We start from the raw sequence: 14886 nt of genomic DNA, 5'->3' as shown, positions 1-14886 counted from the left end.
TCTGCAGCGGAGTACTATAATACCATTGCAGATGTTCAGATGGTTTCAGCTTGACTGCCCCACTGTGATCGGCCAGTTTTCTCAGTAGGTTGTTTATGGTGGAGAATTTTGATCTGAAATTCGTGCAGTGTTTTTTCAGCGCTAGAGATCTATCAAGTGTTTAGGAGCGCCACAGTGTTCCAGCCTAACCCCTGATTGTTCTATTTTTAACTTGGGAGTGGTTTCCCTTTTTCTTTGATGGATTTAAGCTGGTTTATTCTGTAGTATTTTGACAGATCTTCAAGAGAACTCTTTAGAATGATATCTATTGAACCGAAATTTGTGCTTTGGGTTGCCAGAGCTATATCATCAGCATACAAGAAAGTCCAGCAGTTGGGGACTATGGGTCGGTTCGTATTTATCACTTGGTCTTTCGATGACAAGGCGCATTCCGTTTGTCTTCGGTCTACGCATGTTGCAGCTCGTTTGTGTTTCCTGCATGCACAGTACATGACATTGATGCTGTCTGCGAAGTTCTTATAGTAGTTCCTTTTTGGCTGAGGTTATTCCTCCTATGTTGATTGAGGTAAGTCTTAGCTGTGGCCCTAAAAAGGGCTTGTATACGGATGTTTCTGGTGTGAAAGGATCAGCTGTCATTTATTGACGCCCAGGGTATGACCGACTGGTTGTCACTTCAAAAATGGCTCTGAGCACTGTGGGACTTAACTACTGAGATCATCAGTCCCCTAGAACTTAGAACTACTTAAACCTAACTAACCTAAGGACATCACACACATCCAAGTCCGAGGCAGGATTCGAACCTGCGACCGTAGCGGTCGCGCGGTTCCAGACTGTAGCGCCTAGAACCGCTCGGCCACCCCGGCCGGCGTTTTCACTTCAGTGGTAATTAATTCGGATCGGCGCAACATATCGAATTTTTTTCTTGACAGTTATTTCTCAAGACAATGTACCGTACTACACCCTTACAAGTTTTTCATACTGTTTCTGACCACTCCATATATACCCTCATGCATCGTTTGGTTCCTCAAACCACCAGCGCATCTGCAGCGGCATATGGGGCTCCCATACTAGCTGGCTGCTTGCCGACCGTTGAAATCATCTCTTCAGGCATCGCAGTAGTGCTATGTATTGCTGCTTACGAGAGCAGCTTATCCAGATTACAAGTGGCTTTCATTCATAATGGGAGAAATGGCTACTAAATAGTGCCCGAACTAAGAGCAGCCTTACTTCTTCCAGCACAATATGAGCTCTCTTCTGTGGAGGGTGTCCTCGCCGTTGATGCATCGGCTGCGCGGCCCGGCGCTGACGTCACGGCGCGGTATGACGTATGTGCAGGCCGCGAGGCGCCGCGACGCTCGCGTGCGACAGCGCCGCTTTCCGCCAGGCGGCGTCGGCCCGCGCCGGCACCGGGCCGCCTCCCGCGGGACAATACCGCGCTCTTGGCAGGGCGCCGAGCTGCTGGCGGCCAACTCGTTACACTACACGTCTACTGTGCCTGAAGTGAAAATACACGTTACCTCGCTCTGATGCGGTCACACACGATGGTAACTGTGCACTCTGGATGCTAACCAGCTTGGTTGTAAGTGTCATCTGTATCTCTATATACACCGCAGCGCCAAAAAAAACTTGTATAGCAAACGTATTCGAATACCGAGATTTGTAAACAGGTAGAATTCGGTACTGCGATTGGCAACGCCTATATAAGACAACAAGTGTCTGGCGCAGTTGTTAGACCGGCTACTGCTGCTACAATGACGGGTTATAAAGATTTAAGCGGGCTTGAACGCGGCGTTATAGTCGACGCACGACTGATGGGACACAGCATCTCCGAGGTAGCGATGAAGTAGGGATTTTTCCGTACGACAATTTCACGAGAGAACCGTGAATATCAGGAATCCGGTAAAACATCAAATCTCCGACATCGCTGGGGCCGGAAAAAGATCCTGCAAGAATAGGACCAGCGACGACTGAAGAGAATCGTTCAACTTGACAGATTTCAGTGCTGCACCATCAAGAAGTGTCACCGTGCAAACCATTCAACGAAACATCAGCGATATGGGCCTTCGGAGCCGAAGGCCCATTCGTGCATCCTTGATGACTGCACGACACAAAGCTTGGCCTGTCAACACCGACAATGCACTGTTGTTGAATGGAAACATGTTGCCTGGTTGGACGAGTCTCATTCCAAATTGCATCGAGAGGATGGACGTTTCCGGTATGGAGACAACTTCTTGAATCAAAATCAAATAACTGCAAGCACTATGGGACTTAACATCTGAGGTCATCAGTCCCCTCGACATAGAGCTACCTAAACCTAACCGACCTAAGAACATCACACACATCCATGCCCGAGGCAGGATTCGAACCTGCGACCGTAGCAGCATCGCGGTTCCGGACTGAAGACCTCAGGAATCCGTGGACCCTGCATGTCGGAAGAGGACTGTTCAAGCTGCAGGAGGCTCTATGATGGTGTCTTGCGTATGCAGTTGGAGAGATTTGGGACGTCTAGATACGACTCTGACAGGTGACACGTACGTAAGCGACCTGTCTGATCACTTGCATCCATTCGTGTCCATTGTGCATTCAGACAGACTTGGGCGCTCCCAGCAAGACAATGCGATACCCCAGACGTCCAGAATTGCTACAGAGTGGCTCCAGGAACACTCTTGTGAATTTAAACACTTCCGATCGCCACCAAACTCCCCAGATATGAACATTATTGAGCGTATGTGGGATGCCTTGCAACGTGCTGTTCATAAGAGATCTCCACCCATTCGTATTCTTATGGATTTATGGACAGCCCTGCATGATGCGTGGTGTCAGTTCCCTCCACCGATGCTACAGACCTTAGTCGAGTCCATGCCACGTCAAGTCGCGGCACTTCTGCGTGCTCGCGGCGGCCCTACACTATAATAGACAGGTGTACCAGTTTCTTTGGCTCTTCAGTGTATAAAAGACAATGTTGCGACTGACTGACTCACCCAGCCCAAATCGTTGAGGACAGAAACTTGAAATTCGGAGATAATGTTGATCTTATACTGTAGGCATGCTTTAGGAGGGATTTTTCGAAATTCCGCCCCTAAGGGGGGTGAATAGAAGAATGAAACGTTTTTTTGAAAATATGTCACTATCAACGTAATTTTGAAGCTAGACCTACGGAAATTGGCATTTGGTTTCTCGGCCAGAAATAAAGAGATACGTGTTTCAGCAGTTTTGGAAATTTAGACCCTATGGAGATGAAGAAGGGAATGACATATCTTATTGAAATATTTCATAATGAAATCACTTTAAAGCCAAATCTCCGAAAATTTGAATTTGGCTTCTCGGTTAGAAAATATAAAAAATGTGTTCCACTGTTTTTGGAAATTCAGTTCCTAAGGGAATGAAACAGAGTATGAAAATTTTTTAAAAAAATTGCCTTATATTGAAAATTTTTTTAAAGCTAAGGCTATGAAAATTGGCATTTCACTTATCGGTTAGATATGAGGGAATATGTGGTACAGGATGAAAGTTTCTAAGGTAATGTCTCCACAAAAGGGATCATTAACACAACCTTTGACAGCTACCAGAATAGCTTTTGGTCAGAATTAAATTCGGAAAAGAATGTGGTTCTATAGCCTTAATTAAAGACTAGAAGATGTTGCAGTTTGTGAGCAACATCAAAATTTGATTAAAAAAACAACCTTCTGTGTAGACCATACTGTCTACGCGAGCGAAGCAGCAGGCGCTCAGCTATCTCGTATATAAAGACAAGACGTTGTCTGATGTTGTTATCAAAATTCTGGAAAATTTCTTGATAGATTTACTTCACATTTTTACATGATACTCTAACAAACGATCGGATGGCCATACACTACATATATTTTTTTTAAATGTACGTACAGTATGATATAACAATATTACGTAGCATGTAAATGGGTACCGTTGTTGCCAAAAACCTCAAAAAGTTTTTGACCGATTTACTTGAGATTTTCTCACGGTACTCTAATACATATTCAGACGTACTCAGGCTTCATATTTAAATAGAGAGAGAGAGAGAGAGAGAGAGAGAGAGAGAGAGAGAGAGAGAGAGGCACCGTTGTTAAAAAAATTCGAAAAGTTGTTGACCGACTTACTTCACATTTTTGCATGATACTATAATAAAAGTTTGGACGGACGTAGGCTATATATTTTTACATATACGGTGCATAAATATGTATATACATATATGATACATAAAGGGTCACTTCTGTTACGAAAATGGTAAAGTATAGGATGCACAGAATTATAAGCCATATAGTTGACTAGGAGGAAAGTAGATGCCGCCTATAGGGTGATTAAAGAGATCGCTGAAGAAAAGAAAAACAACTTTATGAATATCAAGAGCTCAGATGGCAAGTTGGTACTAAGGAAAGAAGGGAAAGCTGAAAAATGGAGGGAATACGTAAGGGAAATAAACTTGAGGTCAGTGATATATAGAAAGGGAACGGGAATAAAGAGAAGATGAGATGTCAGATACAATACTGCGAGTAGAATTTGACAGGGCACCGAAAGACGTTAATGGAAGCAAGGATCCTGGAACAGACGATAGTCCCTCAGAATTATTGAGATCCTTGGAAGAGTCAGTCATGACAACACTACTCCACCTTGTCTGCAACATGTATGAGACCGGCGAAATACCCTCAGACTTCAGGAAGAATGTAATAACTCTAATTCCAAAGAAAGGAGGTGGTGACAAATGTGAATACAAACGCATCATCAGTTAAATAGGTCATGGTTCCAAATTATTGACAGGATTTATTTACAGGAGAGTGGAAAAACTGATAGAAACCAGCCTCGGGGAAGATCAATTTGGATTCCGGAGAAATCTAGAAACAATGACGGAATTCTGACCCACTGACTTATCCTAGAGGACAGGATGAAGAAAGACAAACCTACAATTATAGTATTGGTAGATTTACAGTGATTACTCTAAATCTTTATACAAGGGCGATGTACTTGAGGACAATATTATGGAAATGGAAGAGGATGTAGATGAACACGAAATGGGAGATAAGATACTGCGTGAAGAGTTTGACAGAGCACTGAAAGACCAGAGTCGAAACAAGGCCCCGGGAGTAGACAACATTCCATTAGAACTACTGATGGCCTTGGGAGAGCAATTCATGACAAAACTCTACCATCTGGTGAGGAAGATGTATGAGACAGGCGAAATACCCTCAGACTTCAAGAAAAATATAATAATTCCAATCCCAAAGAAAGCAGGTGTTGACAGATGTGAAAATTACCGAACTATCAGTTTAATAAGTCACAGCTGCAAAATACTAACGCGAATTCTTTACAGACGAATGGAAAAACTGGTAGAAGCGGACCTCGGGGAAGATCAGTTTGCATTCCATAGAAATGTTGGAACACGTGAGGCAATACTAACCTTAAGACTTATCTTAGAAGAAAGATTAAGAAAAGGCAAACCTACGTTTCTAGCATTTGTAGACTTAGAGAAAGCTTTTGACAATGTTAACTGGAATACTCTCTTTCAAATTCAGAAGGTGGCAGGGGCAAAATACAGGGAGCGAAAGGCTATTTACAATTTGTACAGAAACCAGATGGCAGTTATAAGAGTCGAGGGGCATAAAAGGGAAGCAGTGGTTGGGAAAGGAGTGAGACAGGGTTGTAGCCTCTCCCCGATGTTATTCAATCTGTATATTGAGCAAGCAGTAAAGGAAACAAAAGAAAAATTCGGAGTAGGTATTAAAATTCATGGAGAAGAAGTAAAAACTTTGAGGTTCGCCGATGACATTGTAATTCTGTCAGAGACAGCAAAGGACTTGGAAGAGCAGTTGAACGGAATGGACAGTGTCTTGAAAGGAGGATATAAGATGAACGTCAACAAAAGCAAAACGAGGATAATGGAATGTAGTCGAATTATGTTGGGTGATGCTGAGGGAATTAGATTAGGAAATGAGACACTTAAAGTAGTTTAGGAGTTTTGCTATTTAGGGAGCAAAATAACTGATGATGGTCGAAGTAGAGAGGATATAAAATGTAGACTGGCAATGGGAAGGAAAGCGTTTCCGAAGAAGAGAAATTTGTTAACATCGAGTATAGATTTAAGCGTCAGGAAGTCGTTTCTGAAAGTATTTGTATGGAGTGTAGCCATGTATGGAAGTGAAACATGGACGATAACTAGTTTGGACAAGAAGAGAATAGAAGCTTTCGAAATGTGGTGCTACAGAAGAATGCTGAAGATTAGATGGGTAGATCATATAACTAATGAGGAGGTATTGAATAGGATTGGGGAGAAGAGAAGTTTGTGGCACAACTTGACTAGAAGAAGGGATCGGTTGGTAGGACATGTTTTGAGGCATCAAAGGATTACAAATTTAGCATTGGAGGGCACCGTGGAGGGTAAAAATCGTAGAGGGAGACCAAGAGATGAATACAGTAAGCAGATTCAGAAGGATGTAGGTTGCAGTAGGTACTGGGAGATGAAGGAGCTTGCACAGGATAGAGTAGCATGGAGAGCTGCATCAAACCAGTCTCAGGACTGAAGACCACAACAATAACAACTCTAAATCTACCAATTCAATAAACGTAGTCGATGGATCTTGCAGACCAGGTGGAGTAGTGTTGCTATGACTGACTCCTCCAGGGATCTCAATAATTCTGAGGGACTATTGTGACTAGAATCCTCTCTTTGAAATTTTGAAGGTAGCAAGAATGAAATACTGAGATCAAAAGATTATTTACAACTTGTACAGAAACCAGACTGCAGGTATAAGAGTCGAGGGGGCGAGAAAGGAAAGCACTGGTTGAGAACGGGGTGATACGGGTTGTAGGCTATCTGCGATGTTACTCAATTTGTACAGTGTGCAATTAGTAATGGAAAACAAGGAGAAATGCAGAGAGGGAATTTAAGTTCATGAAGAAGACATGAAAAGTTTTAAGTTTTGCCGATGACATTATAATCCTGCCAGAGACACCAAAGGAACTGAACGAGCAGTTGAATGAAATGAACAGTGTCTTGAAAAGAGGTTATAAGATGAACTCCAACAAAAATAAAATAATGGTAATTGAGTGAAACCGAATCAATGAACGCGATGATGAGAAATCAGATAAGGAAATGAAAAATTAAAATCAGTAGATAAGTTTTGCTATTTGGGCAAATAAGTAACTGAAGATGACCGAAGTAGAGAGAATATAAAATGCAGAATGGAAATAGCAACAAAATCATTTCTGAAAAAGAGGAATTTGTTAACATCCAATATGGGGTGTACCTTGCACGGACGTGCGACGTGGGCGATAAGCAGTTCGGACAAGAACACGAAACAGCTTCTGAAATGTGGTGCTATAGAAGAATGCTGAAGAACAGATGGGTACTTAGCGCCACTAATTAGGAAATAGTGGCTCGAACACAGGAAAAAAGAAATCTTTCGCACAACTTTAGTAGAAAAAAAAATGGCTCTGAGCATTATGGGACTTAACTTCTGAGGTCATCAGTCCCCTAGAACTTAGAACTAACCTAAGGACATGACACATATCCATGCCAGAGGCAGGATTCGAACCTGTGACCGTAGCGGTCGCTCGGTTCTAGACTGTAGCGCCTAGAACGGCTCGGCCACTCCAGCCGGCCAACTTTAGTAGAAGAAGAGATAGGTTGATAGAACACATTCTGAGGCACCTAGGAATTGTCAGTTAGGTATTGGAGTGTGGGTTGTGAAAATTGTAGAGGGAGACCAATGCTTGACTACCGTAAACAGGATCAAACGGATGTAGGGCGCGGTAGATATTCGGAGATGAAGAGTCTTGCGTAGGATAGAGTAGCATGGAGACATGCATCAAAATAGTCTTCAGAATAAAGACCGCAACAGCAACATTGCTGACGTGCTTCTGTGGCAGCATCCTAGGGCATATTCTAAGCTAGAACATTATGACATTTGCTGAAGAAGATGTGGTTCTCTCAAAGAAAAAGGAAAAGACATTCGACACTGTGCCACATCATCGAGCTCTAATCAATGCATGTGGGAAGTAAGACTACATCGTTCTTCTTAACGACACAGGCGCTGCAATGTCTTTTTTTTCTCGCCGATACCAGGAAGCGACTTCCAGTTAAAGTGTCCTTCCCGGTACGGGAATTACATAATGTATGTACAGGGTGCGACACAGGAACCCCACCGGCCGGAGTGGCCGTGCGGTTCTAGGCGCTACAGTCTAGAGCCGAGCGACCGCTACTGTCGCAGGTTCGAATCCTGCCTCGGGCATGGATGTGTGTCATGTCCTTAGGTTAGTTAGGTTTAATTAGTTCTCAGTTCCAGGCGACTGATGACCTCAGAAGTTAAGTCGCATAGTGCTCAGAGCCATTTGAACAGGAACGCCGACCTACAGAAGTTTTGGTCTGGCTGGGAGTCGTGCATGGATAGCCAAAGCGGTTAAGGCGACCGCTGGCGATAAGCAGGAAATCCACGTTCGAGTCCCGGTCCGGCACTTTTGTCCGTATTCGCAGCTGCGTTATGAAATACATTTCATGTATTTCACAACAGTTGTAGTTGCGGAGTACCTGTTCCTTCGGAGATACAGGTTGTTCGAAGGAAAACTGCATCGTTCTCCTTAGCAACACAGACACTGTAATATCGTATCGTCCTTACCGCTAGGTATGGCAGCAGAAGTCGAACAAATTGAGAGAAATGCTGCTAGGTCAATAAGCAGGTTTAGCGCATACGGGAGTGCAACAGAATGTCAAGAAAACTTAAATGAAAGGAAGACGATGCACATTTTGCCAAACCCTGTTGGTTAAAACTAGACAACCCTGTATTTGAAGAAGACTGCGTGATCATTCTTCTACCACCATCGTACATCTCGCGCATTCATCATGAGAAAAAGTTACTAAAAATTAGTGGGTATATAGAGGGATATGCTTGTATACAGTAATTTTTCCCGCCAAGTGCGCCTGCTTAGCTGGGTGGTAACGTGCTCGCCTCCCATGCAAGCGGGCCCGGGTTCGATTCCCGGACGGGTTAGAGATTTTTCTCCACTCGGGGACTGGGTGTTGTGTTATCCTCATCACCGGCGCGCAAGTTGTCCAATGTGGCGTCGAGTGAAATAAGTCTTGCTCTTGGCGGCCGAACTTCCCCGGATGGAGCCTCCCGGCCAACGATGTCATACGCTCATTTCCATTTTTTTTCCCTCGTTCAGTACGTGAATGGACGGAGACGTTAAAGCGATATCCACTTGAAAACTCACTGATTTACAAATGAAATTAAAAAAATATACATAATGAGACGTAGATACGTACGATTTGTGCGTTACCTAAAGCAACTCAAAAAGTTTTATACAAAAAATTAATACACCTCTTCATGCGCTCGTTCCGTAGCCCGTAAAATGTTCAGACGATACTCTGTCTCAACCGAAGTGCGCACAAGCATTTCTGGGCGATGGGGGCGTCCACAATTCTTTTGTAGACGTCGTCAAAGTCACGTACAGACGAGGCATACACTGTGTCTTTCACATAACCATACAGTAAGAAATCCAGAGGGCTTTTATTCGGAGATCGCAGTAGCCTCCTGGTTCGTTCATCACGTCCTATGCATCGCTGTGGAAATGTTCATTTCAGGGAGTTACAGACGTGTAAACTGTAGTGTGGTGAGGCGTCATTCTGCTGGAAGATTACATTTGGCTGAATGAGAAGAAGCCGAGGAGAGCAAATTTCTCATGCGTGTCCATATAAACGGTTCCTGTTATTGTCTGCTCGATGAAGAAAAATGGTCCAACTACTGTGTCCTTTCAACAGTGCACAGCATACATTCACCTTTTCACTATCCTTGCCGCATTCCCGAAAACTGTGGGGCCTTTCCGAACTGCAGATGCTAATGTTGTGCCGATTGGCCCATGTCTGGAACGTTGTGTCGACAGAGAACTCGAAATTTCCTAGATAGCTGGGATTTGGCCCGATCCGATCCAACAGCACAATGGCAAACTGGTGGCGAAGCTGCAAATTGTTTCGCTTCAGTACTTGCACTATTTGAACTTTGTAAGCGTGCAAGCGAAGTCATTTATGTGGCATCTTCTAAACTGTTGAGAAGCCTCGCGTGGTAGCCGCGCGATCTGGGCCGCCTCGCCATGGTTCGCGCGGCTGCCCCCATCGGAGGTTCGAGTCCTCCCTCGGGCATGGGTGTGTGTGTTGTCCTTAGCGCAAGTTAGTTTAAGTTAGATTAAGTAGTGTGTAAGCCTAGTGACCGATGACCTCAGCAGTTTGGTCCCATAGCAACTTACCACAAATGTTGAGAGAGGTGTGTTTATCTCTCTTGAAGCTCGCGAACCGACTCTGATGGACTTCTTTCTGTGTCTACATGACCACTCTGCAATTCTCACTTAAGTGCTTGACAGAGGGCTCACAGCAGTAACTGCAGACTATTTCTCGAGCGTTCCACTCTCGAATAGCACGTAGGAAAAGTGAACACCCAATTCTTTCCGTGCAAGCTGTGATTTCTCTTATTTTATTGTAATCGTTATTTGTCTCTCAATAAGTGAGTCAGAAAAATATTTTCACATTCGGAGGAAAAAGTTGGGACTGAAATTTCGTGAAAGGACCTCGCCGCAGCGAGAAACGTCGTCATTTTAATGACTGCCATCGCAGCTTGCGTATCTTATCCGTGACACTCTCTTCCATATTTCGGAATATTACAAAATGAGCTGACATTCTTTTAACTTTTCCGATGTTCTTCGACATTCCTGTTTGCTAAGGGTCCCTACCGCATAGCAGTACTCTAGCAAAGGACAGAGAAGCGTAGTGTAAGCAGTCTCTTTAGTATTTTTGTAGCTTCTTCTAAGTGTTCTGCGAATAACATTTTATATGTGATGGTTCCAGTTTAAGTTGTTTGTAATTGTAACCCCTTTACATTTATATTATTTATCCTGTAACCGAAATTTAACGAACTCCTTTTAGTACTCATGTCGATGACCTCACACATTTCCTTATTCAGAGACAACTGCCACTTTTCGCACCAGTCAGATATCGTGTCTAAGTCATTTTGCACTTGGTTTTGATCTTCTGGTGGCTTTACTAGACGGTAAATGACGGCGTCCACTGCTAACAATGTAGGGTGGCTGTTCAGATTGTCTCCCAAATCGTTTATATATATATCAGGAACAGCAGAGGGCCTATAACACTTCCTTGGGGAACGCCACATATTACTTCTATTTGCTCGATGACCTCCCACCAGGTGCTACTGACTGTGTCCTTTCTGACAGGAAATCATGAATTCAGTCGCACAAATGAGACGATACTCCATAGGCATGCAATTTGATTAGAAGCCGTTTGTGAAGAACGATGTCAAAAGACCTCGCTAATCTCCTCTACAATTTCATCAAAAGTGCGTTCTCTGGGAAAACTTGCCTATGTGTTAATATTTCCAGTGGCTAAGAACTTGTCATGCCAAGCCTTAATCATCTTAACGTCAGGTGCCTGCCTTTGAAATTCGCGTGGGAAATTATTTGGAGAGTATTTATTGGGCTCAATCTCATATAATTATATAGCACCTTAAACAAATCAAAAGCAATAGATTCAGAAAAAAAAAATCTACACAATTTTTTTGAGTTGCTTTACATGATGCCGCAAACCGCAAGTATCTACGTATGTCACTTATATTTTTTTAATTGCATTTGGAAATCAGGGACATTTTTTCTATTGGTACGAAGTATCCTTTACAGCACATTGTGCAATGTATGTTGTATGTAGATGTAGGAGATGTACACTGATAAGCCAAACATTATGACCGCTGCCCACCGCGACGTTGGATGCCGCCTGGTGACGTTGCGGGCCCGTGGCGCGGTAACAAAAGTGTGTAGGCGGAGCAGACACGGCGGGGGATCACACTAGCGAAGATATGGGCTGCAAATGGGGAAATCCATTGAGATAAGCGACTCTGACGAAGGGCAGATCATTATTACGCAGAGCCTTTAAACGAGTATCTCGAAAACGGCGAAGCTGGTCGAATGTTCACATGCTACTGTCGTGAGCATCGATGGAAAGGGATAGAAGGACAGTGAAACTACCACTGGGCGCTACATGTTCGGACGTCCACGACACTTCACAGAACGTGAGGCATGGAGGCTTGTCTGTTCTTTAAAGTAGGATAGATGGTGATCTGTGGCATCTCTGCCGAAAGATCACATTGTTGGTGTACGCTCAAGTGTTTTGGAGTACACCGTTCTTCGTATATTGTTGAACATGGAGCTCCGCAGCAGACCTTCCCTAGAGTGTTCACATGTTGACCAACGATTTCGTTAATTACGATTTTAGTGAGCACAGGATCATCAAGATTCGACGGTCGATCTATGGAAACGTGACGGCTCTTCGGGTGAATCATATTTTTGCTACACTAGGTCTGATGACACAACGGAGCCTCACGGAAATCCCACGTCCTCATATGTTACCTCTCACACTACAGTATACTAGTGCCTTTTTTCATCTAGACAATGCTCGTACACATATGGCACGTATTTCAGTGAACATACTCCGTGATGTCGATGTACTCCGAAGGGCAGCAAGATTCTCCCCTTCTGGGTGCTTCGTTTTTCTTTGTCACGTTGTTTATATCGTGAACAGCAGCGCCCCAATAATATATTCCCTTGCAGTACGCCAGGCGTAACCTCCACATCCGATGATTCCTATACACTTTGAACCTCAGAATGAGTTTTCTTTCTTAGGAAGTCGTAAGTCCATTCGAATATTTCTTGTTGTTGTTGTTGTTGTGGTCTTCAGTCCTGAGACTGGTTTGATGCAGCTCTCCATGCTACTCTATCCTGTGCAAGCTTCTTCATCTCCCAGTACCTACCGCAACCTACATCCTTCTGAATCTGCTTACTGTATTCATCTCTTGGTCTCCCTCTACGATTTTTTCCCTCCACGCTGCCAACCAATACTAAATTGGTGATCCCTTGATGCCTCAGAACATGTCCTACCAACCGATCCCTTCTTCTAATCAAGTTGTGCCACAAACTTCTCTTCCCCCCAATCCTATTCAATACCTCCTCATTAGTTATATGATCTACCCATCTAATCTTCAGCATTCTTCTGTAGCACCACATTTCGAAAGCTTCTATTCTCTTCTTGTACAAACTAGTTATCGTCCATGTTTCACTTCCATACATGGCTACACTCCATACAAATACTTTCAGAAACGACTTCCTGACACTGAAATCTATACTCGATGTTAACAAATATCTCTTCTTCAGAAACACTTTCCTTGCGATTGCCAGTCTACATTTTATATCCTCTCTACTTCGACCATCATCAATTATTTTGCTCCCCAAATAGCAAAACTCCTTTACTACTTTAAGTGTCTCATTTCCTAATCTAACTCCCTCAGCATCACCCGACTTAATTCGACTTCATTCCATTATCCTCGTTTTGCTTTTGTTGATGTTCATCTTATACCCTCCTTTCAAGACACTATCCATTCCGTTCAACTGCTCTTCCAAGTCCTTTGCTGTCTCTGACAGAATTACAATGTCATCGGCGAACCTCAAAGTTTTTATTTCTTCTCCATGGATTTTAATACCTACTCCGAATTTTTCTTTTGTTTCCTTCACTGCTTGCTCAATATACAGATTGAATAGCATCGGGGAGAGACTACAACCCTGTTTCACTCCCTTCCCGACCACTGCTTCCCTTTCATGTCCCTCGACTCTTATAACTGCCATCTGGTTTCTGTACAAATTAAAAATAGCCTTTCGCTCCCAGTATTTTACCCCTGCCACCTTCAGAATTTGAAAGAGAGTATTCCAGTCAACATTGTCAAAAGCTTTCTCTAAATCTACAAATGCTAGAAACGTATGTTTGCCTTTCCTTAATCATTCTTCTAAGATAAGTCGTAAGGTCAGTATTGCCTCACGTGTTCCAACATTTCTACGGAATCCAAACTGATTTTCCCCGAGGTCGGCTTCTGCTATTTTTTCCATTCGTCTGTAAAGAATTCGCGTTAGTATTTTGCAGCTGTGACTTATTAAACTGATAGTTCGGTAATTTTCACATCTGTCAACGCCGGCTTTCTTTGGGATTGGAATTATTATATTCTTCCTGAAGTCTGAGGGTATTTCGCCTGTTTCATACATCTTGCCCACCAGATGGTAGAGTTTTGTGAGGACTGGCTCTCCCAAGGCCGTCAGTAGTTCTAATGGAATGTTGTCTACTCCGGGGGCCTTGTTTCGACTCAGGTCTTTCAATGCTCTGTCAAACTCTTCACGCAGTATCGTATCTCCCATTTCATCTTCATCTACATCCTCTTCCATTTCCATAATATTGTCCTCAAGTACATCGCCCTTGTATAGACCCTCTATATACTCCTTCCACCTTTCTGCTTTCCCTTCTTTGCTTAGAACTGGGTTTCCATCTGAGCTCTTGATATTCATGCAAGTGGTTCTCTTATCTCCAAAGGTCTCTTTAATTTTCCTGTAGGCAGTATCTATCTTACCCCTCGTGAGATAAGCCTCTACATCCTTACATTTGTCCTCTAGCCATCCCTGCTTATCCATTTTGCACTTCCTGTCGATCTCATTTTTGAGACGTTTGTATTCCTTTTTCCCTGCTTCATTTACTGCAGTTTTATATTTTCTCCTTTCATCAATTAAATTCAATATCTCTTCTGTTACCCAAGGATTTCTATTAGCGCTGGTCTTTTTGCCTACTTGATCCTCTGCTGCCTTCACTACTTCATCCCTCAAAGCTGCCCATTCTTCTTCTACTGTATTTCTTTCCCCCATTCCTGTCAATTGTTCCCTTATGCTCTCCCTGAAACTCTGTACAACCTCTGGTTCTTTCAGTTTTTCCAGGTCCCATCTCCTTAAATTCCCACCTTTTTGCAGTTTCTTCAGTTTTAATCTACAGGTCATAACCAATAGATTGTGGTC

Source organism: Schistocerca piceifrons, chromosome 4, assembly GCF_021461385.2.
Source record: "Schistocerca piceifrons isolate TAMUIC-IGC-003096 chromosome 4, iqSchPice1.1, whole genome shotgun sequence".
Classification (NCBI taxonomy): Eukaryota; Metazoa; Arthropoda; class Insecta; order Orthoptera; family Acrididae; genus Schistocerca; species Schistocerca piceifrons.
Note: the sequence above shows the minus strand (reverse complement) of the source record.